We start from the raw sequence: 25563 nt of genomic DNA, 5'->3' as shown, positions 1-25563 counted from the left end.
CTTTGTAAATGTCACCAAATGGAATTTCCTCTGAAGATCAACAGCATCATCACACAATATGCCTAAAAATGGAATGGTATTATTCATGTGTCACTTAGAGCCTTTTACATATTAAGTCCACAGCCAACAACGAAACAGAGGACTCAAGGAACTTTTCTAAAAAAAATCTTTTGACCAAAATGAGTTATTAACTTAGTATATTTAAAAATATCTTCTCTTTGTTTGTCCATTCAGACTGATATGTAACGTCCCCAAATTCACACAGTCCAAATTCAAGAGTGATCTAAAGGTTTTACCTGAGCGGTAACAAAACAACCAGTTAACTTAGAGAAAATAAAATCTTCAAAGGATTCAACTGATTGAAACTGCATGGAGAAAACTGGGTGATTAAATATTTCCCTTTCCAACTGCATGTGGTGTTCTTATGGCAAATCACAGGGACTAAATATTGTTCTCCATTGTGCACCCAGGTGGCAGTGAGATACCAACAATTACACACTGTAGCTGAGTGCCAAGGTTCATGCCTGAAATTAGTGTCAAAATGAAAGGACCAAAGAAAGTTAGGGTTAAAAGGGAGGCAAGCTCATCCTCTGCATTTTACCAACAGCAACACAGCATGAGATAAGCAGATAAGCATTTGGAACAGTTTCATATTTGGAACTCTTACTGACAGTTCAGCTGCTACTATTACAATACTGCCTACAGAAATGTTTCTTGTTTCTTAAAAGCAGGATAAAGCTAAAAGCCTCATGGCCCAAGCTGCATCCTCACTTATCTCAATTAGCATGTAGGGATGCCCAAAGAATGGGGCTGCTTCAGCAGAGGACCTCCATATAAATTAGAGGGTACACATCAACTATCATGTTCACTGGTTCAAGGTGCAACCTTTCCAACTTGCTTCACCTAAGAAAATTAGTACATGTTATGTATTTATCAGGTATTAATAATATCTTCTTGAAGTAAGCCCTATATTCATATCTATGTACACAAGTCATGACTCTTATAGTCAGTAAAACAGCTCCATGGCAGAGGTCAGATGTAGTAGCTGCTTTAAGAAATATTCACCTGTATTTTCCTATGAAGTAAACTTCCTAATTTAAGCAGTTGAGTTTGAGAATCTGTAAAAATACAGACATAAATATTTCCCTTGAGAGTTCAAGGCTACATTTTTAAATACAATTGAATAAAAACATAAATAAGATTAACCACAAGAGCTGCCCGTTGATATGAGATTTGTGCTAGGATTTTGAATGCTGAATTTGAATTTTACTAAAAAATACCCAACAGGAAGTATTAACTAATAAAGCTTTATGTTGGTTAAGAGACTGGCTGTTTTGCGGTGGGGCAGGGGTGGGGAACAAAAGGCAGGGGCAGCAACTTCTGTATTGTGGCCTTAATAGTGACGAAAACATGTACAAGCAGGACACAATTGTATTTTCTCTTAGAAACATCAGAAAGTTCATTATGTATCTCATGGATATATATTGATACAAGTGACAGTTTATTCTCAGAAGAAGCAAAAATATATGAAAGTAAAGATTATTGTGTATAGCTATATAACCCTTAATAGGATCCCCAATCCTTATTAAATATTTAAAGTTCTTTGAATGCCCTGGGCTATAAATTTGGAAAGATTATTTTGTTTTTCCCTGTGAACTTTCTGTCTGTTGTCCATTTCTCTCTCCTTTGGTCTCTCTTCCCTATACTGCTACTGCTACTGCTACTGTTAAGTCACTTCAGTCGTGTCCAACTCTGTGCGACCCCATAGACGGCAGCCTACCAGGCTCCGCCATCCCTGGGATTCTCCAGGCAAGAATACTGGAGTGGGTTGCCATTTCCTTCTCCAGTGCATGAAAGGGAAAAGTGAAAGTGAAGTCGCTCAGTCGTGTCCGACTCTTAGCGACCCCATGGACGGTAGCCTACCAGGCTCCTCCATCCATGGGATTTTCCAGGCAAGAGTACTGGAGTGGGGTGCCATTGCCTTCTCCGTCTTCCCTATATCCCCACCTCAAATGTATATTAGCTGTATGATCTATGTCAGGCACTGTAGTGGGCAATGGGGCCCCTGCTTCCAAGCCTTCCACTCTCAGCTTTTCTACTTTCTGATTTTACTGAGGATTCTCTGAATTCTTTGCCAACATGTCAGTTGGGCATATCTATCAACAGTGAAGTGACTGGGACACAGGAAATATATGAGATGTTACCCAGCCACAAGTCACTTATTAAAAATGCCACATGTCAAATGATCAGCATAGGTAAAAGAATTTTAGGATTTCATTTCCAAGACAGGCTTCATAGCAACCATGGGTTTTGACCCAGACATTGAAGGATGGGAGGCATTGAGAAAGCAGCAGAAAGTGTTTCGAGTGCAGGAATGATCAGAGAAAATGCAAGGCAAACTTTGTGGGGGCAATGAGCAGATCAGCCTTCCAGTGTAGAAAATTCCTGGCTAGAAATAGTCAATAACACAATTGAAAAAGAAAAAAAAGACTGAAGCCAAATGGTGAGATTTCTGAAGAAGTTTTGAAATTTTAACATGTTATCCTATTGGTTCTGGGGAATCCATAGATGCAAAGGGAAATAACATAATGAAAGTATCAAAGTGCTTGTGAGTATCTGTCCTAAGGGCAGAGGTTTGCCTGTTATAGACAGTTCTTTTTTCTAAACATCTTGAGCAGCCAAGGCCATAATAAATGCTCAGTAATATTTGCTTAGTGACTAGAAGAATGAATAGAGCCTGAAAGACCTGGGGTTTAAGTCATCTTGGCTGCTTACCAGCCTGGTGACCCCCAGGCAGTTACTTCTTAAAGCCTCATTTTCCTCATCTGCAAGGAGGGTCAGTGATGCCACCTTTCTCATAATGTAATTGAAAGAACAAAGGTAAAGAGCTTAGGAAATTGACTGGCAAATGGAAAAGAAACATTAGCCACTAATAATTAGAATTAGAGGTCCCTTAAAATAGAATCAGAGGCATTGGAAGGAAGCATAAAAAGCAATAAAACCAACTTGTTTGCTGGATCGTGGGCCTGAATATCAATAAGACACCTTATTAAAACTTACTGCGACTGTTTTGCCAATATATTCTTCTAAACTGGTATATATGCCTAGAATTTACTTTAAGCCGTCTAAAGAAGAGGCAGGAGAAATACAAGTTCAAAATGACGTGGATTGTGATGTGATTGATCGATGATGTATGAATAACTGGCAAGCCTGCTATCATCTGCAAAATCAGGCAAATAATGAATATTGAAACAATGGAGAATATTAAATTAAGAGCTACAAAAATAGTGTCTGATACAGGGTAGGCCCTGAATCAGTGTTGGTTGAATGAATGAATGAATATTTTCTAAATCCTTATGGAAAGATATTGCTATAATTTACTAGATACCTATGTTTCAAACTTCTAGCAAACTGAATTTGTCTTCAAATATTTCCTAAAAATCCAATACTTTTAATGATGTCTGTAGTAAATTATGTTAAAGCCCTTGAGATTGTGATAGTTAACTATACACCATATGTTCCTGACCACGATAAGCCACCTTGTCTTCCTTTCTCTAAGGACACTCCTAGCCTTATGGTATATTTTGGTCTTTATTTTTGGACTGTAAACTCAATTGTCAGAAAAATGCAGGAAATTCAAGCATTTATGAATCATTGTGATTAAATAATGCCAAACAACATTAAGAATACAAATAATGGCTTAGAGACATAATTAAAAATGGAAAAAGGTTCTGTTTACTATATGGTGTAGGATCATAAAGTTCAAAGCCTTTAGAAGGACTTGGAGTCATTATGAGTCTATATAGGCCATTTTTGATTAAAAAATTATAAACACCATTAAGCAAATTACAATTTTCACATTTTAAAATCTGAACAAATTTTAAATGTTTCAGTTAATTATTAGTGAGTGCTAGAGTATACAATTCGGCTTTTTAGAAAAACTTTTATTTTCTCAAATCATCCTGATATCATTTAAACAAAAGTATTTGACTGTTGGCTGTGCAAATTCAAAGCTGCTGTTGAATCTCAGAGGTGATTAATCAGTAGATAAAACCTTGCCATGTGTCCTTGGCACCATGCTTGGACAGTAAGTTGGGGCAAACCTGTTAGCTGTCTAAAAGGCCCCCTCCCTTCCCAGTTCTTTCTCTATAATAAATTTTCCTGCCGATGATCAGTGTAATTTGAGGTTTGTCACCTGGCAAACTATTTTGTGGAAAATAAACTCATGTAGCTGAAGGAAAGATTTTATTGAATTATACAAGTAACTTGCCACTACTGGGAAAATCCTATATCCTAAAATCAACCCCTTGAACAACATCCCAAGGCCATCTCAAATCTTTCAGCACTTTATACACAATTTCTAATAAAACAAGTTTTTGTTTTTGTTTTTTTTTACCTCAAACTCAGACAAATAGTTCAGACAGATACCTTCAAAGTCAATACAATTTTCTAGGTAACACTAATGTTATACCAAAAAGACAAAATACAAAACTATAGGAGGCAGAAAGCAACTAAGAGGAACCAATAACCCTGCAACACTGGTGTGTGGAAAGAAATATTAATTACAAGAAGAAACCAAACTTGGGAAAATTCAATGAACATATTAGAAGAGGATAATAATCTGATTACAGAGCATAATTTTACTTTTATTTTAAAAAAATGTACTTACAGCATGTTAATTCAGCAATAATATTATATTCTGACTTTAAATATTCACTACAATCAAGTTAAATTACATAAATTTTTTCTAATTTAGCATTTAGAACAATGCAATTTGAAAGCTAATGGCTTTGTGTAACATACACAGAAAAACTGATATAAGGATTTCATTCTGACTTAACATGAAAATTAATCTAATGTGTCACAACTCCAGTTCTCAAAAGATTTCCTTAAAAGCCATATGCTTAACTTAACTTGTGTCTACATGTCCTGAAAGAATTGAGGTGCAAAGATGTTTCTGGTAACATTAGGTGCAATCAATATAAGTTTATATATCTGCACTTACCTATTCGATAAAGAGATATAATAACTGCGTATTTTGCACATATTTTTTATTTATTAGCCCATTTAAAAGTTTTAAAAAATACATGATATCTTGAAGGAAAATCAAATCAATTTTGTGATAGTGGCTAGTAACAATATTTATTCCTTCTCTTTTCTCAGCCTTCCCTGACTTATATGAATGACTGTTTTTTCCTCTTTAAACCACAAACTATCATATGTAATATTTAATATGTACCTTTAAGATACACCTAAATATTGTAAGGAAGTACCAAATTAAAATGGAAGGAATCAGGAAATACAATTTTGTCTCAAGAGTTCAGTACAATTGCTTCAGCTGAGATAAATTCATGAAGACATTTCTAAAATACTTCTCCATAAGGATAAAATGGTTTCTATGTAAGAAACAATCACCAGCCAACGTTATTATCACCAGAAAATTGTAAGCTAGAATGAGCAATAAAAACATTGTATTTGGAATGAGATATTAGACAATAGCTATTAAAATATTTTACTCAATTTCTATTACACCTTAAAATGAAAGTCATCAAAATGTCATTACAGGCCTGTTCCCCAGATTCTTCAGAGACTGAATTTAATCATTTCAGGAAATTGAGCGCTATTCGACATTCACTTAAATCTTTTGAAATAACAGTAAAGCAAAACACAATGTGAAATTTATAAGACATTTTATATTAAAATATGTCCATATACACACATACATACATACCACATCCCGGGGAATACTTGCCTTCAGATACCTGGAATTCAATATTCCTTGTGAAATTAACCACTCAATACAGTGCGTTACCTTCAAGAAGACCTAAGTAAGAAACCCAAGTTAAGAAGCTACAATTAAGCTTTGCAAAATGTCACTCTTATAAAAGCGCTAAAGTAGCAGTTAAGTAAAAATATTTTTAAAAATCAATTTTTTCTTAAATTACCTCCACCAAAATTATTGCCTGTACAATAGAACATAGAACTTTTAACTGCTGTTCAGCTAAAGAGCTAAACATTAGTTGAATTAACCCAATTACACTAATAAAGGCATCCTTGTGTGTATTTTCAGAAAACTAACACACTTTGAAGAATTTTTAAGCTGGAAGAGACCATCCATATCACCAAATTCTGTTTTCTCTAACCTGTTTTAGAAATAAAATCTACATAAAACATATAAAGATTATTTTAATTGATCCTCAAAATGACCATTTCTCTAAAATATAAAAATCTACTTATTCTCAAGGCTGAAAGTAAACATACAAAGTGTCTGATTGTTTTTTGTTAATAAAACCTAGGCAATCTTTAGCAAATGACTAACAATAAAATTCCCTAAGATAGTTTCTTCTTTAAACCTTTTATGTTTAGACCAAGAGTTTAAATTTTAAACACTAATTTAGAAAGCAGTTTTCTAATGTTACTGGTAAAAAGTACATGGAAACGGTTTGAAAATTGCACTTTAAAAAATGTTTAATTTTTACCTTTCAATTCCAGGAGGATGCCACTTCCTATGGAACCCATTTTTCCTGGAGATACTCAGGGTTGGCCGATTTAGAATAAAAACCATTAGCATGTCACTATTAAAAGAGAAAACTACACTACAAAGCCACAATCTCTCTTGGAAGGAAGTGGACAGCGGTTATAAGCCATAAATGCCTTTCCTGATACCTTTTTGTTATCATCATCTTATTAGCAGACCGTGTGCTCCACGCAGCATCAATTAATCAGTTTTTAAGGAAACGGGGAAATGCACACAGGCTCATCTGCTAAGCCTGGGCTGTACACTCCACAGCCTCTTTAATCACCAAGGCTCCTTTTAACAAGATTCTAGAATGCAAGGACGTCCGGGGACCATTAAGTAAGCATGGAGGCAGAACGTTCCTAGGAGCCACCAATAACGGATACAACTTTCCCTCAAAGAGCCGACATGAAACTGAAGGCAGCCCAGTCGCAGTACACCCGCCTGTCTATGCCTCAGCTCTTCGTGGCAGTTGCCAAGCGGAGGCCAAGCCCATCGTAGAAACTACTCCTGACTTCTTAGTGCCCCAGCAGAATCCTGGCATCTGAAGAAGGCCTGCTTGATAAGCAGCCCCAACTAAAGAGAAAGTAAAGAAATGGAAGGTTTACCCTCTCATCCTCTATCCACCTACAGCCGCATCACCCAAATCAGAAATGAAATGCTAACAGACAAGAAAATGAATGCCAATTTCCTCCACTTTGCTCCAAGTTTCCGAGGCCCCTCCATAATAAAAGATAGCTGAGTGTGGAGGCTGCCTTGTTCCATACCATTAACTCAGAACAAAACATATTTTTAGTGGGACAGCGGTGTTTACTTGTAAGGACTGATGAATGGTTCGCCACCATTTATCACTTGCAGACAAAGACATTCAGCCACAATTTTGGACATAAATCAAGGTACATGCCCCTCAATAAAAAAAAAAAAAAGACTGCTTAAGTCCCCAAAACCACAGAGATTGAGGTCAGACTGGCCATAGCAACCAAGAACAGGACTTGGGTCTCTAGAAGGACCTAGCAACCGATAAATGAGTTCAGATCTCTTTTCATCTCCACTGGTGTGAAAGCCAAAATTAAAAAGATTAGATCACCCTGCACCCATTACAAAAGGCGCCACAATGAAAAAGTCATTTCCAGCCTTTGAATCACATCAAATAAATAACATTCATCCCTGCTATAATGAACAACTTTCAAAGTAAATTGAATCTCCATAGTACTGCTTTCCCTGGCTGCACAGTATTTACATAACAATATATCACAGGAAGCTCAGAGTGGGTCTTGTAAATGGGGAACTCGGGATAAAAAGCATCTTTAGCCCCGATTACTGTATGCTCACACTGCTTTCCAATTCCCCTCTTTTAAACAATGTGTTGTATCAGGAACACAAACAATGTTTTTAAATTGTGGGAAATTAAAGTTTTCAGCACATTTTTAAATGCCTGGACTCACCCATTTTGTGGGGCACCAAGAATGTAGAAATCACTTAACCTCCTAAATCCATGCCCTGGATTCATTTTTGTGACAAAGAATTCTCATCTCTGTATACACTCGCTTCTTTGTTCATGCCAGCAGTTTTTACCCCATCTCCTGAATTTTTCTCTATTACTTAAGATGAAAGCAATCTGCAGATTTTCTTAGCATCTGTCTCATTCATTATTTGTCATTTCCTTGAAAGTATAAGGTATTCTCCATTGTCATAACAATAATATCTGTTAAGTTATAGCAATAACTCCACAGAAAATATTCATTTTCCACAGTCTAATTTTGACAAAATTTCTCCAGGTCATTAACAGCAACAACAAAAAATTAAGGACTAAAATCTCTAAATACTCAAGCTTCCATAAACTACTGTACAATTCAAATATTTCAAATGGAGTATATTCAAAAAAGACAGTTAAATCTATGTTAAAATATACCCGCATAATCCTATCTTTCTGTAACAGCTCACGTAAGCATTACTATTTGAACTCCGCAGGGAATCTCATTAATTTTTAAAACTCTCTGACCTCAGTACAGTTGAGTGTAAAAATAATTACAAATTAAGAATGAGAGAGCATCCTTGAATTCTACATGGCCATATGTTCTATGTTACCCAAAACATTGCTAACTATCATCAAACAGCATTTTTTCCAGATATGAATTTAAACAGCACGATAAATGTCACCAGACAGATATTAAAAAGCAACTCACCCTTCTGCCCAGCCCCGCTCACACCTCACCTCCGACGATTCTAGTAACACAAAGCTCTGAGAACACAGGTTTGCAGGCAAGTGACAGCAGATGATACTCTCAGACAAATATTTCCCTATCGAGACTCCTGCTTTCTAGCTCAATGTCTCTCTCAGCCACAAGGATGCAAAATACAAGAATCGGGGCATAAATATTTTCTTACCTGAAACTTGTCAGAAGGACGGTCCTTGGGTCCTTGTCATTGTTGTCAACTCCGATGCCCCCTCTCTCGTCATCGCAGAAATTGGCTCCACTGTGTTTACTGCCGTGTGCCTCAGTTACAGCTGTGGCACTCATCTGCCTGCATACAACCTATGAGGGGAAATGAGAGAGAGAGTAAGAGAGAGGGAGGGAGTGGATGTGTGTGCTTATGTGTGTGTGTGTATGTGTGTGTGTGTGTGAGAGAGAGAGAGAGAGACTGCTGACTTGAGACTAAGAACCTGAAACCTCCGGCCAAGACAAGCCTGAATAAAAATGATCAAAGCTCTGCCCTTCATCAGGAGAGCAGACAGATATTTTTTTCTCCTCCACTGAAAAGTGGAACTGTCATTGGGGATTCTCACCAGGAAAGTGCAGAGGCAGACCTTCTCCAGAGTGTCAGCGCTGCCCAGCAGTCCGTGCAGAATACAGGTACCTATTGTTCCAGAGACAGATATGTAGCCAGCCAGTCAGACTCTGACAGATCTCAGCAAACCAGTGAGCCTGCCTTCATTTTAACTCCTTATTTACTAGTGCTTTTTGGTCAAATGCAAAGGTCTTCTCCTCACCCACGAGAGATAAATGGAGATGATGCAGATGAGCTCTGTGGCAGGAACTGACCCTGTACCTTTTACAAAGAAGGACTTTTTACTACTATTATTGAAATGCTGAATTTGAAGCAACTATCTTATTTTTTTCTCGCAAGAAATGAAGCATTAGATTATATGGGGAAGACTTAGCGAGTAAAAGAAAATCTTGGCACCCAAGATGAACAGAACAGCCAGTCTTAAAAGGAGGGGAGCAATTGTGGCTCTGGAAAGCAGCCTAGAATGTGAAAGGGGTTACCTGAGCCAAAGGGGTCCCAACGTTTTGCAGAGGGGTGTGGTGCAAGGAATTCCTTCCGCACAAAAAGCTGCTCAGGAGACCTCTATTTTCCTAGGGGTTGGAGTCTTTCTGGTCTCCAGAAAGACTAGACATTTGGAGACCCCATTAGGCATCTCAAGCAACCCCCAAACATCTCCCCTCCTCAAAGCCTCACCATTGTCCTAAGTATGCCCAAGGCAGTAAAACAAAATTAAGGAAGCTCAGAGAAAAATAATTTGGGCTCTATTTCCCCTGATGGATCCTGAGATCCAGAGAGTACATCTGATTCCCTAAATTCCTGGACCTTCTAGATGACAGTGGGTTTCTAACCTTCATCTTCTGTATCAACTGAATAATTTTCTTCTGCAAAGTGAAAGAAGGAAAAATCCCTAGCATTTGATTGTTTAGCACTATTAGAAGGCAGGTAATAGAAAAACAAAAGAAAAAGTAGCTTCTCACTGAGTTAAAATAAGAGATAGACTTACGCATCCCACAAAGCCTTAATCCACAAGCACTTTGGACTTTTTTCCAGAAAGAACACTAATTTTATTCATTGTTAACATTTACGCAAGAAACAGTATGCATATTCTGATATAGTAAGTGTGCTGCCGAGTCTATAAAATGGCTATGAAATTCCTTGGTAAGACCCACACTCAAGCATCATTTTACAAAGCCAGGGGGAAAATACTCAAAGCTATAGGGGTAGGTTAAAGCATGCATGGCTGTTAATGGTAATGAGATATGCTATACATGTTTACGCAGCTTCTTCTAAATACCTATGGTTGTTTTATTTTTTTAAGAACCAAATAAAAGATTGCATCATGATGTTTCAAGACTATTAAAAAAAGGGGGAAAAAAAAGACCTAACAAATGCAGTTCCCTCCTTTCACACTGTCTCACAGCCTAAATGCCAGCATTTTGAAACCAGTTCAAGTTATGCCAATTTACCTAGAACTCTGTGCAATTAACACAGAACTCTTATAGAAGTTAAAATTGCTTGATGTGGTGACTTCTGGAAGTCTACCTTTTGTATGGTCTTCAGGGAGATCTTCTGTTATGCTCAGAAGGGAAAGGATGTCAAGACGTCACCTGAACAGGGAGGAAAGTATGTAAGGTCTCTTACTAAACTCATCTTCACCTATGAGACAGCAACAAAACAAGAGAATCCTGTAGCCTGCTTTTGCTAGGTGGAAGAAACAGATATTTTTCAAACCCATTTTAAAGAACACGCATATCTTTGTAAGCTTAAGGGATAATCCAATTTATCATGAGTGTCTTAATAGCAAAATAACAGTGAAAGAAAGATAGATTATAGGTATACATATAGAACAGAACTGGATCACAGAGGAGGTGATAGGCAAGGCTCCCACGACTGCCTCTAATGCAGCAGTTTAAAAGGGGCATCTAAGCTCTGCCCCTGAGCATGTGATAAGACTTAGGTGTAAGTACATTTAATTAGAGCATTACCCAGGCCCCATCCAGATGTCATTATCTTTTATGGTGGTTTTTTTTTTTCTCTCTTTTGATCTTTCTGTCCAACTTCCGTTGTCTTCAAAAAACCCAGCTTGGTGTGCCAAACAGATTTTAAATATTCAGCTCTTACCATGTTTGAATATTGACAGTTCTCACAGTCGGGGTCCATTATTTTCTGGAAGCATGTGCAAAGGGTTATCAACATTAATGAGAGTCATGTGCACATGGAAATAAAAAAACCTGAGGATGCACTCCTGCGAAGTGTGTGTGTGTGTGTATAAATGGAAATCAGTATTTGAGCAAGGTATACATTTTTGTTGTTGTTCTTTTATGAGTGAGGGAAAAGATCATTTTCTTTCTCAATAAAGTTCTTTGTGAAAACTCGACTAGGATTACTTTGTCCCTAGAACACCCCTGAAGCCTATTACACAGTCCTAAGTTTATAATTCACACTTCGGTCCCCAATTTGCCAAATAATTCATGTCAAGCGAAGTCCAACATAAAGTGCCAACTGTTTCTTGAAAGGAAAGGGAAAAAAACTGTTTCATGTGCTGGGTTTTTGAGGAATAAACCCATGAGGTGAGGGGCACCACTCATTAACAGTACCAAGGGGTAGGCTAATTCCCCTGGTACTCGGCTCCGGGTCTCTCTCTTTTTATCCACATAACTTGAACACGGAGACGTGAAATTAGGCTTCCCAGAAAAAATGTGAAAAAAAAAAACAAAAACAGAATATCTTCATTATATTACAGAATAGTCCAATTTTTATAATTTACCCCTAGGACTTGCTACAGACACATTCAGTTACTCATTCACACAATAAACCTCATGCTGATAGAACTCCTAAGTGACTCTCCGGGAACATCGCAGGTAACCAGACTCCAGCAAAGTTAAAAATAGTCTCCCCACCAAATTAAATATTATCTAACTTCTCCACATAGTTATTTAAATACATAGAAGATCACCTCTGTGCATAATCTATAAATGGCTTGGATTACATATTAAAATTCTAATTAAAAGTTTTTCTCTTATCTCAGTTGGCCGATTTGAGCTTAGAGAGTAAATTTTGGTTCAGAGTGAAAGCTCATGTGGAACTGAGATTTCTAACAGCTGCAACTTGGCAATGTATGGCAGTATCACGAAGTATTTCTAATAGGAAGAAAAAAATACAAAACTATGAACAACTTCAGAAACCATCTTTAGATCCTGGGTATTTAGTGCCGTAAAGAGATTTCCCTATGGACATATTCCATGGAATTTCACTTTCTTGAGAGTTGGAGAGAAAAAGACATGAGAAACAAAATTTCTCTTGTGTAAGAGGAAAGTATTGCTGTATTCAAAACCAATATCTTAAAATTTTGACCATGCAACTGGCTGACTAGAAAACACACGGTGGAATATATAAATTTTCTTCTCAACATTTAAGATCCAGGATGGGATAAATGCTACTTATGTTTCCACTTAATTCACTAAGTGAAAACACTATTTCTAGGAGTACTGTTGTGAAAAGTTAGTGAAAATTTGTTGGAAAATATTAGAGACTACTTTTACACCACCCAAATGCCTGCAGTATTTAACAGTTCAGCCATTTGGTAATTAATAAAAAGAAAAATATGCATTTTTCCCTAACAATCCCCTCACTGCAGCAGAATAATACATATTTTATAGAGTCTCCATAATCAACTTTCTGATACAGAGTTTAAATTAGGGAAACATTTGGTTTCAGAAAAACTCCATGATATATTTTACTCATTAATTAGTAAGCAACCAGATATTTGGAGATAAGGGTAAAGTATTCTGTTTTCCTTATTCTCCAAGAGCTGTTGGAAGTCACATCTGAGAACATAGGTAGGGACAACAGAATGCTAATATTTTGAATAGTAACAAAGGGAAAGCATTTGCATTGTTCCATGTGTAAAGGAAACAATATGTTTTCCATGTTTCCATAAACGGTCTCCTTAAGAGGTCTCAGACTTACAACACAATGAGAAAAAAAAATTAACACAGAGCTGATTGATGAATTGATATTCAACACAAAAACATTGTGAAGAAGTTGGGAAACTCCCAGAGGAAATTAGGCTGAAAAGTTGGTCAAGATTTCCTCACATTTATTTTGTACAGCATTTTAAAAATCACAGAATATTCCTTTCAAGAAATTACAATTGGAAGTTTTGTTAAAAGTATCCTGTATCCTGTTTTTCGGGTGAGTTAGGACCTACCTGACTTTTCCAACAGCTGTTTGCAGAGCTTCACAGGAAGTAGGAGAGTGGCTGATAGTCCCACAGCTTCAACTAAAAGTGCTCTCCTCTCTTCATTCTGTCATGTGCAGTCTTCCCATTCAAGTCTTTTGATAAAAGTCAGGATAAAACATGATTTATTAATATGGCAAAGTCATTACAATCTTCAGCTAAAATGTTATTGGAGCTTTCCCTAGCTACTGCTGTTTAAGGAAGTCTTTAAAAACCAATTTAATTTCCTTCCACCCAGTCAAGTTTTCTCCACAGATAATTGGTTTTCATTATATGCACAAAAAGCATCAGTGAAGTCAGTGTGTATGAGGCATTTAAATATTTTCAAATGAAAGCCTGCATATATTTATGTTTGGCTACCCAAACACACGCTTTCATTCGATTCTGTATCACTGACCATTTAATGACACCCTTTTAATATGAGAGCACCATGGAAATTGGAAAGGCTGCACAAACAGCCAAGTTAGTCATTAGTAATTGTAGAAGTTAAATAAAGTTGAAATGGTAGATGTCATATTCTTTTGTTTTAAACAAGTATATTATTATAAAGCAAAGTGTTCTCTCTGCTAATTGTGCTGAATTTTTACATGCTTACAACTAGAATGCTCCTGTTTTTATTTTCAAAGCCTTAATCATTTCACTGGGAGAAAAAAAAAAAAAACTCTAATTTTTTTCTAATCATAATTTACACAACAGCCCTTTTAGGATTTATAGAACTCACCTCAGTATATTATTATCATCAAAAGTGTGTTTGAGATACTGGTACAGAATCACTAATTGTTCATAAGTACCTTGAAACATTAGATTAGCAATGTTTATAATTGTCTAAATAGAGCATGACGATATGAAATCAATTACCATGCACATCAATCTTTGACATTTCATTTCAATGCATTACAACTGTGATAAAGTTGCCATAAACTTTTTTTTTAAAAAGTCACAGTCTCTATTGCCTGAGAATCTGACTAATGAAGTAGTATTCAATTGCAAACATTGAAAAGACAAGCATCGTACATAGCATATGCAATGCTGAAACTGGTTTACTTACTCGAATATTCATCTTCCTCTGAATTAAGACTACTGTTGTATTTGCAGAATTTCACACTGGAGAATTTTTCAGTGTCCTCTTGACCTCATAGTCCCTCCACCACAGGTGAACTATTATTAAATAAAAAGTTCCTTATTTCAACATCCATATAATGCTTTTAAAAGTCACTTAACTTCTGAGAATTGATGAGATATTCTGAAACTTCCTCCTTGACACAGGTGTTCATTGGTGTCTGTTGTCAAATCAAATTCATCACAGCTTGTATAGTCAGGATCCTTCCTTTTTGACTCCTGAGGGTCCAGGGTGCTGAAGTGAGAAGACTTCTCCTTGGTATTTATTCGCTTTTTGATTGAAAGGAGAGGGTGAGTGGTTTTTGTTTTTTTTTTCTTTCAATTCAAAAGCAAAAACAGACATAGTTTTCTAAGTTGAATTTGGGTCTGAGGTTTATTCCATTTCAGAACAAAACACAAACCAAAATAAAACATAGAGCTGAACAAATTCATTGTGCCCAATTCCATCAAGTCACCGTGATTTAAAAGAAAAAGACAATCAAATGAGAAAAGAAACATTCGAAGCAAATTAGTTTCTTCCCTCTGTCCCACACTACCCGCTTAAACCCCTGACCTCTCTGCAGGCCCCCGTCTTCCTCCTGTTGAATAGTAACTATTTCTGAACAGACAACACTTAATGAAGCTAAGGTCAGGCTGCTTCCAATTGGCATTTGCAGTGATAACAAATCAGAAATGATAGCATCACACAGATTTATGAATTTTTTACCCCTGCAGTCACAAACATCAGACGTTTACTTTATAAAGAGAGCTTTTAGATCCTTCCTGCAGTTTCCATAGTGATTTCATTTTTTCCCTTTTATCACAGATTGGCTGAAGAGCTGCTACCCTTTGTGCGTTAAAAGGCTTGTGCTACCAACTGTCGATATAAAAGGTAGCTGAGACAGAGACGCAATATATATACTGCCAAAAATAATTGAAACAGAGACATGTTGGTGAAAGGTTCCAGAAGAATTTTTTTTCCTGTATCAATGTGATAGTACAGGAGAAAATAATTTCGCCTGAATTCTCGTAATTACTTTGAGTTAAATGTAGTTGTATTTTATGCTGTGTACCATACTTATATTAAAACACTCATCATACAAAACATAATCCTTTCATAAAAGGGTTTAATATAGCTTACACTGTTCCAAGTGTCTGGGCTTGTTAAACATAAAAGTTCATTATGAAAACATTTTCACTTCAGTTACTTTAGTTTCAGCTGCGATGTTTACTTCAGTGTTTATTCTTCTTATCTCTCAGCTGATTCAATTTTTTTTTTCTGTTAAGAAAAAGTGCACTGCATTTTCAAATTAATGTAGACTGTCCTTAACAAAACAGTAAAAACCTGGGGAAGAAATTTGTTCATTTCTTTCTAGCCTTGATAAAGTAGGCTCAGTACTTAATCTGGTTGTCTACTGTTTTATGTACTTCTTCTCCCTATTAAAATTGAGCATTTAAATGAATTTTAAACGTTACACTGATTTTTCTTTCAGCTTTCATATTATTTAATAATGTTGGCACCTGAATAATCCTACTTATAGGTTGCTATACTCTTAAGAGAAATGTCTGATCTAACTACTTATTAAATATATCGAATTCGTCACAATGCTATAGATGCTTTAGAAGTAAGCTTTAAGCTTTAAATACGTTTTTTAAGATTATGATGAAAATAGCACCATTGTTAATTACCACAGAAGTACATGTTCTATTTATCTATATCAAAATATTGAAATGACAGTAAATATAATAGTCGTTTTAGAAAAAAAATAACATTTCTACCAAAGTACTTAAGCTATATAATATGATATATTTTTTATATATTTCATATTAAAACCTTTGAATTTCCATAAGATGTAGAAATCTATGGACTTTTCCCTATGGTTATTACAACAAATACTTTATTCCATCTCAGGTTTTTCTTTTTTTTTATATCCAAAGAGCATAGAGCCTAAATAGGCTAGCTATTCTGAATTTTCATTCAATGTGAACAAAATTATATACCACAATAAGATTTCTTCTTCTTTTCATTCCACTTTCATCAAATAAAGTAGCTACAATATGGATTTTGAGAGAAAAAAGTATAAGTTGACTTGGTGGTGGTGATGGTTTAGTCACTAAGTTGTATCTGACTCTCATGACCCCATGGACTATAGCCCACCAGGCTTCTCTGTCCATGAGATTTCCCAGGCAAGAATATTGGAGTGGGTTGTCATTTCCTTCTCCAGGGAATCTTCTCATCAAAGGGATCAAACTCTTGCCTTGCAGGCAGACTCTTTACTGACTGAGCCAACAGGGAAGTCCCATGAGTTGACTTATATGGTAAGAATTCTAAAAGATGGTAAGGTAGGTAGACATTGTTAAAGGATGCTACTTTAGTCAAGCTCTTTGAGGATCAAGGAATAGGGATTCCCTTGACTTATCCTGGCTAGTGGCATAGTTGAGTGTGAGAAGACACTGAGCAGTAATAAACAAAATCTCCTACTGATCTACGGAACCATACTACTGAACCTCACAGAGAATAAAAAGGGAGTCAAAGAAGCACTAAAGACCTTGCCAGCTAGAATTTTGGGTTCAGTCATTGAACAAATTTTTATTGAACACATCACATATCAGACACTTTGGTAGATGTCTGGTGTACTTTTGTGAATAAGAGCCATTATCTTTGCCTTCATGGAGCTTCTAGTCAGGAGGAGATAGAGGGAAAAAAGAGTTAACAAGCAAATAAAATGTATATTGTACTAAATAAAATCATAGTGCCTCCAACAACGACATCTGTAATGCAAGAACTGAAGAATGATGCTACAACAAACCACTTGTGTGGGATGAGTGTTCCAGACAAAGGAAGATCATTCTTGTTTGAAGAAGATGAAAATAAGACCAATGTGAATGCAGCACAATGAGTGAGGGTGATGGTGGTTTATAAGTTTATCAGAGAGTGCACAGAATGTGGCTTCAAGTCAATTATAAGGGTATCACTGAAGAGTTTAAACAGAGAAGTGACATGATCAAAGTTCATTTTTAAAGATCATTCTGGATGCCATGTTTCAAATAGATTACAATAACACAAATGTAGAGACAAGCAAATAAATTGTAGAGACCCAGTAAAGAGATGCTGATGCCCTAGAGTAGGGAGATGCTGTCAAGATGGGAAAATGAAGATGGATTTGAGTATACAGAGGGGGCAGAATTGTTAACACGTGGAGATGGATAGGCTGGTGTGGGTCGTGAGTCAGAAGTGAGAGGTAACAATTTCTAGGTTGTTGTGAATGACAACTATGGGAAGGGGAATGCAGTAAAGGGACATATTTGATGGGGTGGGAAGAGCAAAAGTTTACTTTTGGACACATTAGATTGAAACATCTTTGGATGTCTCAGAGATATGGTTTGGGTTGGAAACATAAAACTGTGAGTTTTCAGCATATAGGTAATATTTAAAGATACTTCATTTCCAGGGAAAAAAATCATCTAGGAAAAATCTGTACAGAAAGAAGAAAAGAAAATGAGTCCTAAGCTAGAGGATCTGGAAATGTTAACATTAGAAGGTATGACAAAAGGAGATGAGAAACAACCAAAGAGATAAGGAAAAAACAAAGAGACATTGGGCCCCGGAAGGTAAGGAAGAAGCTATTTCAAGAGGGATGGAATGGTCAACTGGGCAGACTATTATGAAGAGGTCAAGGAATACAGGAATAAAAAAGAGTACTTTGAAATTGAATGTTCATTGATGACGTTATGGAATGCCGGAGGTAAAAACTACACTGAAATGGGTCAAGGGATGACTGGGAGGTAAGGAAGTGGAGATCTCACATTTCGACAAATCTTTGGGAAGTTTGGTCATGAAAGAAAGTAGATGGTATAATAACTGTTGGGGAAGAGGTGAAGTTGAGGGAGACTTCCTTCTACACATTCAATATGGAAGAATCTGGAGCATGTTAACTATGATGGGATTCATCCATGTATAGAAAAGAGTTTATTGATTGAGGAGAACGAGAGAAGGAGGGAAGAACTGAAGTTTTTGACAAGGCAAGAAGGGGTAGAATTTAGAGCACCTGTGGAATAGTGAAACTTTCTAGAGAAAGCACGGTTCCACCAGTATCACAGGAGGCAATAAAATGAAGATCTAAGAAGTATGTAGGTGTGTAGATTTGGTGCTGAAAAGAGCAGGACATTCCTCACAGATCAAGAGAATGAAGTGTGAGTCAAGGTGATCAGCTAAGAGCAAGGGGAGAAGAAAGGCTCTGGAAGTTTGAAAAGAAATCATGAAATATGTCATTTTGTGTTAAAGAATTATTCATAACACTTGTTAAAGACACTATCTGAGCCACCAGGGAAGCCCATGAAAGACAGTAGGAAGACTTTATTTGAGAGAGACCACTGCAATTGGGAGGTTTGCAGTAGGGAAGAGAGATCAGCTTACCTCACAATACAACAAGGACAAGTGGAAATTTATAGCCAAGGAGCAGGGTGGGTATTAATGGGTGGTAAATTTTTAAGAAGAAAGAAACGTCAAGGGTAAGTAGGAGTCTAGCTAAACCAACTTGACAAGATTCTTGCTGAAGGGATGCCAGGGTGATAAGATACCAAGAGTTGAGGGGATAAGGGATTTAATCAGAAAATAGAGGGAAACAGTGACAGACTTTATTTTCTTGGGCCCTCAAATCACTGCAGATGGTGACTGCAGCCATGAAATTAAAAGATGCTTGCTCCTTGGAAGAAAAGCTATGACAAATCTAGATAGAGTATTAAAAAGTAGAGACATTACTTTGCTGACAAAGGTCCATCTAGTCAAAGCTATGGTTTTACCAGTAGTCATGTATGGATGTGCGAGTTGGACCATAAAGAAGGCTGAGCACTGAAGAATTGATGCTTTTGAACTGTGGTGTTGGAGAAGACTCTTGAGAGCCTCTTGGACTGCAAGGAGATCCAACCAGTCCATCCTAAAGGAATCAGTCCTGAATATTCATTGGAGGGACTGATGCTGAAGCTGAAGCTCCAATATTTTGGCCACCTGATGTGAAGAGCTGACTCATTGGAAAAGCCCCGGATGCTGGGAAAGATTGAAGGCAGGAGGAGAAGGAGATGACAGAGGATGAGATGGTTGGATGGCATCACTGACTCAAAGGATATGAGTTTGAGCAAGCTCCAGGAGATGGTGAAGGACAGGGAAGCCTGGGGTGCTGTAGTCCATGGGGTTGCAAAGAGTCGGACACAACTGAGCAATTGAACAACAAAAAAGGGTAATCAGATTCCAAGGGTGGTAGATTTTTCTAAACTGACTCAGCAGGATTTTTGCTAAAACTGGACTAAGCAAGCCAAGGACAGAGCCCAAGGTCAGGGCTTAATTGTGAAAGGGCTCAGAGGAACCCGTCCAGAGTTTGTCATTCATTGAGAGAGTCTTTGTTATTGGTGGGGTAGAAATATGAGCTTACTAGATAAATATAGACGAGCTGTCAGGCAAATTTGAGGTTTACAGTCTTGAATCTAAATGAAATAAAATTCTGGATGCATGTGTGATGTTTTTTTCCCAGTGAATTTTAACCATTTCATCTGAGAAGTTACCAGTCTGGGGCTTTGCCAAGAAAAACGAGAAAGATATTAGATAAAATGAACTGGAAACATTTGCTAGGTCGTGTTGTTTTAATGGACTATGGAAACATGTCTTGAGAAGGAGGGAAGAGAAGCCTTTCCTTTCTCCTCACAAATGAGAATGGGTAGGACTAGTTGGTCTTGCCAAAGTTGAAGACTGAAAGAATGAGATGGAAGGATGTGAGACTGCAGTCTGAAACTGAGATATCAGAGGAAGAATAGTTCCAATCAAGACCATGAGAGTACATAACTGCTACTGAATGAACAAACAGGCCACTGGTAACAGGAAGTTAAAGACCTGAAAGTTATATAGGGTCAAGGAACAGGGTTGCCTTTCTGGAACATGATAAACATTTCCTGCATAAAAAAACTCCTGGTAAAGGACAATGTGTTCTAAGAAGAATGTTCTTAGCAGAGACTTTCCAACTAGATCATAAGAGTGATAAAACTGCATTTGAGAGAAAGGAAAATGGCCCCAAAAATTTAGAGCAGAAGGTACATATGACTAGTGAACAGTAGGTAAAAGGTGCATAAGTTCTCAAGTAACAGGGAATGTGTCATAAATAATAAATGTACATTCTAATACATATTTATGGATGAGCAATATTTGGACAATAAATTGAAATGAGACAGTCAACAAAAGAAACAGATATGATCTTAAAGTATTTCTGACGTTTGAAATGATAGGAGTCATGATAAGACTATGACAATGAAAACGTGTGCTTTGCTCAAAATCAATATGTTTAATGGAAGTGGCGGAAGTAAAACACAGTGTACCTAAAAAGAGGACGCCAGTAGAGAAATGCAGATAAAAAGAACTTGAATAAAAATGAAAGAGAAAAGGAACAAGAAGACTAATGCCATTGGGGTGTTCTGCAGATATCCCTGCTAGAAAAGACAGTTTACAAAATAAATAGCTATAGGAGAAAGACATGATAATGTTGAGTAACTCCAATGATCTGCACTTGTTCAGAAAGTCTCCTTCTGTTCAAAAGGAACAACCTGATACCTCCAAGTCAACCCTTGCAACAGTTTTCACTCTCAGATAATAGCATACACAATGAATGGGGCAGATTCACTGGACTTCATTCTCACCAATAAGGAAGCACTGAATTCTTTTAAAACAAAAATGTACTGAGATGTTGCTATGTGTTTTGCTGGAAACCAAAAGTAGACCCTAAGGACAAAAGACAATATTTCTTGGGGTTAAAATGATGGTAGCCTAGGAGGAACATGTCTGTTTCTTGTGGTTTGTGGTAGCCACAGAAAAGAAATATGTACTATGTTATGCAGATTTCAGAAAGTTTCAAGAAAATATAGATGGGATTCTGTGTGTGCCAGGAAGATCTCAAGAGGGAAGAGGTCTCAAGGATGATGAGAAATTCTTAGAACAACTTTAGCAAAAAAAAAAATATGAATAAGGAAAATTTGAAGAAAGCACTGTTGCTTGACAGTGTACATTTTAAAAGTGCTTGATTGAATAGAGTCATATAAAAAAGATAGAAAGAAAAACATATATCCAAGGATGGAAAGAATAGGAGGGCCAAGAGCTATTAATATAAGATGCTGTCAGAAAGGAAAAGACCAGTCTAAGCTGAGGTGTTTGAAAAGTATTTAAAAAAAAAAATGAAACAAGCATTTTAACCTGTTTAACCTGTTTTTCAGGAAAAAAAAAAAAACTGGAAAGGGATCAATTCACTCCTGCCTGGGGGGGAATGAAGTCATTCATTCTTGCAGCTATCCAGCAAGCTTTTATAGAGTTCTCACTGTGCAGTAGGTATTATACAAGCATGAAGTTGGGAAGCACACCTTGTCCTCAAATAAAAACAACAACAACAAATTTAAAAGTAATAGTTACTAATAAATGAGTGCCTACCATGAAACAGGAACGTTTTAAAGCAGTTTCCATATGTTAGCTATTGAATTCTATTAGGAACTCCATGGAGAGATATCAATACTATCTCCATTTTAAGATGAGAGTTTCTGATATAGAGAAAGGTTAACCAAATTGTTCAAAATCACACAATTTATACAGAAGAAAGAAGTGAAAGTGAAAGTCACTCGGTTGTGTCCGACTCTTTGCAACCCCACGGACTATAGAGTGTATGGAATTCTCCAGGCCAGATTACTGGAGTCAGTAGCCTTTCCCTTCTTCAGGGGATCTTCGCAACCCAGGGATCGAACCCAAGTCTCCCTCACTGCAGATTCTTTACCAGCTGAGCCACAAGGGAAGCCCAAGAATACTGCAGTGGGTAGCCTATCCCTTCTCCAGCAGATCTTCCTGACCCAGGAATTGAACCAGGGTCTCCTGCATTGCAGGCAGATCCTTTACCAATTGAGCTATCAGGGAAGCCCTTTATACAGAAAGGCCAAGGTTTAAATTCAAGGGCAAGTCTGTAAAATCCACAAATCTCTTATCAGAAACTCATGGAGACAGACATGTTTTAGAATTCAAAAATGTGGGGGAATATAAAATAATATATACACTATTTAAAAAAATGCCCAGTATAGTCTGAGGCAGTGGTTGTAATACATTTACTAACAGTTTTGTAGTGAAACATATTGGTTTACTATTAAATGGAATAACAAATAAAGATTGTAAACTCCATCCCTCAGTTCATGTGTAGACTTGTGGTCAAATGTATTTTAGTATAAGTTGAAGGAGAGAGAGATCTCTGAGAAAGGATGAAAAAAAAAAAGAAAGGAAGAAGGAAAAAGGAAAGAAAGAAAAAGGAAGGAAGAAAGCAGATGGAGAGAAGGAAGGAGGGAGAAAACTTGGTTTTCAGTTCTTTTCTAATTTAGGGATCATAGATAAAAAACTTTGGATCTCTATTCTGTATAAGGGCTTCTCTGGTGGTTCAGACTATAAAGAAGTTACCTATAATGCAGGACACCTAAGTTCAAGCTCTGGGTTGTGAAGATCCCCTGGAGAAGGGAACAGCTACCCACTCCTGGAGAATCCTATGGACAGAAGAGCCTGATGGCTATAGTCCATAGGGTTGCAAACAGTCAGACAAAACTGAGTGACTAACACTAATTAATTAACTAACTATTCTATATCAATTGCAGAGGAATAAAACAAAAGTGAAATTGAAAGTATTTAACAACAGTATAGCTGGGGCACTGACCAATGAGAATGAAATAATGAAAACTAGCATTGGTGTGAGATCCTAAAGACCCTTCCATGTCAAGAATTAACTTTTAGTTGATTACATTTAGTTGTTATATTTTAAGCAAGTCAAAGAATATCAGAGATAGGTCATGGGGCTGCCAAGAAAGAGTGAATGAGAACAGTGGATGGAAAGGTAACCTTGAGATAACAACTTTTTAAAACAAACAAGAGGAGAGATTTCAATATAATACCACCAGTACCTTGGAGAAAGACCATTATATTATATCATTTCAGCATTGGCTGTTATAAATATATACATATACACAGAATAGTACGGCAAAGAGAAGAAACATCTAATACGTGGAAGTGGTTATATGAGGGAAGGAAGGTGATCAGAGAATGTTTTCCTTATTATATTTATATTTTAAGAATGTTGGAAATGATAGCAAACACTGAAATCTTACACATGCTGGGTACTATTCTAAATATCTTATATGCATTAGCTCCTTTAATTCTCACAACAGCTCTACAAGGGGTGCTAATTTTATCCCCAGTTCACAGATGAAGAAACTGAGGCACAGAGCAGTTGAAATCTTTTTGCAGGCTAAACGGTCACTAGGTTTTGGGCCTAGGTTTGAAGCTAGGTAGTCTGGCTCCTGAGTTCACATGCAAAAACACATCATTCACACCACACTGTAAGTACAGCTTTACACATTGCTCCATCACATAGGACCAAGAATCTGAGCCTGGGATCAGGATACATTCATTTTCATATCCCCTTTCATTTCTCAGCACCCAGGATATGGTAGGTACACAATAAGTAGTTGTTATTGTTGCTCTCAGGTGAGATAAAGTTTGAAAGAGTCTAAGTAGGAAAAGTGGAGAAGATTCTAGACAGAGAATGCAGTGTGGGCAAAGGTAGCAACTCCTTTTGTGATTCCATCTTCATTACCAAGGGAAATAATCCTCCACATAAAAAGGACAGAAATAATATAGCCTGCAGACTCAAAATCCTCCATGAACCAGTCCTGTCCCAGAAATGTGTGAAAATGCTAGATTAAAACAGAAAGCTTAGTAAGGACTGAGTGGATTGGAGAGTGGATGACCAACCCAAAGACATTAAAATTCAGGCCTCTGGAAGCACTAGTTTGGCTTAGAGGGACTAAGAAGTGAGATGATCAAAAAAAGAGCATTTAGGGACTTTGAAAAAAATTCAAGTCACAAATACGATGAACAGGTAGGATCATTTTTTTGTCCTCTAGATTTATGAGCCTATAGATCAGTGAGTCTGACATCAACTACTGGAGAAAATGCTACTAGAAATAATTGAATAGCTATGTTATGAGCAATTAGCAAAGCAAACAGAATAAATTGGAAGGCCCCCTGGATTCTTTAAGAAATGAGTAATCCTGAACAAAATATATTTCCCTCTTTGATAGGAGTTTTCCAGACTAGCAGATCATTGTCCTAAGACTTCTTGCAGATAAGTTGGAGAACCCTGAAATAGATCTGTAGCTGAGAACTCTTGGCCTCTGTCCTCAGCCCGGGAGACACTCTATAAAGAGTATTATGTTGAAGTCAAGGGATCCAGCATATGATGGGACCCTGAGCAGTGGGGGCACATCCAGATGACATAGCCAGGTTGATAAAATAACTTGAAACCACATCAATATGTAGAGTAATAAGGATATTTGGCCTAGAAAAGGCAGCAGTGGGAAGGGAGTACAAAATGCCATCCTTAAGAGCTTTAAGGAGGCTTCCCTGATGGCTCAGGCGGTAAAGAATCTACCTGCAATGCTGGAGACTAGGGTTCAATCTCTGGGTCAGGAAGATCCCCTGGAGAAGGGAATGGCAACCCATTCTGGTATTCTTGCCTAGGAAATCCCAGGGACAGAGGAGCCTGGCGGGCTACAGCCCATGGGATCGTGAAGAGTTGGACACAACTGAGCGACTAACACTGAACACACAGAATAGGAAAGAATGAGGTGTAAACATATTATAGGCTCCTTTCTAGGACAATGGAATCTCAGTTTCTGGATCCCCATGGTTCTTGGGAAAATATCTTTCTAGTAAATGAGATAGACTCAGAATTTTATTCCTTTACTGAGAGTTTACTTAAGGTCTGCAATTTTATTAAAAAGGAAACTGAGAATTGAAACAGGTTAGGGGGTCTTGCCCAACGCCATGGACATGAATTTAAGCAAGCTCTGGGAGATGGTGAAGGACAGGGATGCTGCAGTC

General features: G+C 37.2%; 1 long non-coding RNA gene across 1 annotated transcript in view; it reads right to left on the bottom strand.

Annotated features, from left to right (window-relative positions):
• Positions 1–6804, bottom strand: part of LOC145546956 (uncharacterized) — a 96957-nt gene extending 90153 nt beyond the window's left edge. The window contains exons 1-2 of the long non-coding RNA XR_014083414.1: positions 6480–6804; positions 5753–5824 (exon numbers count right to left, since the gene is read on the bottom strand). This is a non-coding gene — a long non-coding RNA (uncharacterized LOC145546956). The remainder of the gene's footprint in view (positions 1–5752; positions 5825–6479) is intronic.
• Between the last annotated feature and the right edge of the window lie 18759 nt (positions 6805–25563).

This window comes from Giraffa tippelskirchi, chromosome 4, assembly GCF_054371585.1.
Source record: "Giraffa tippelskirchi isolate mGirTip1 chromosome 4, T2T-mGirTip1v1.2.pri, whole genome shotgun sequence".
Classification (NCBI taxonomy): domain Eukaryota; kingdom Metazoa; phylum Chordata; class Mammalia; order Artiodactyla; family Giraffidae; genus Giraffa; species Giraffa tippelskirchi.
This window is presented reverse-complemented; position numbering and strand designations above follow the sequence as displayed.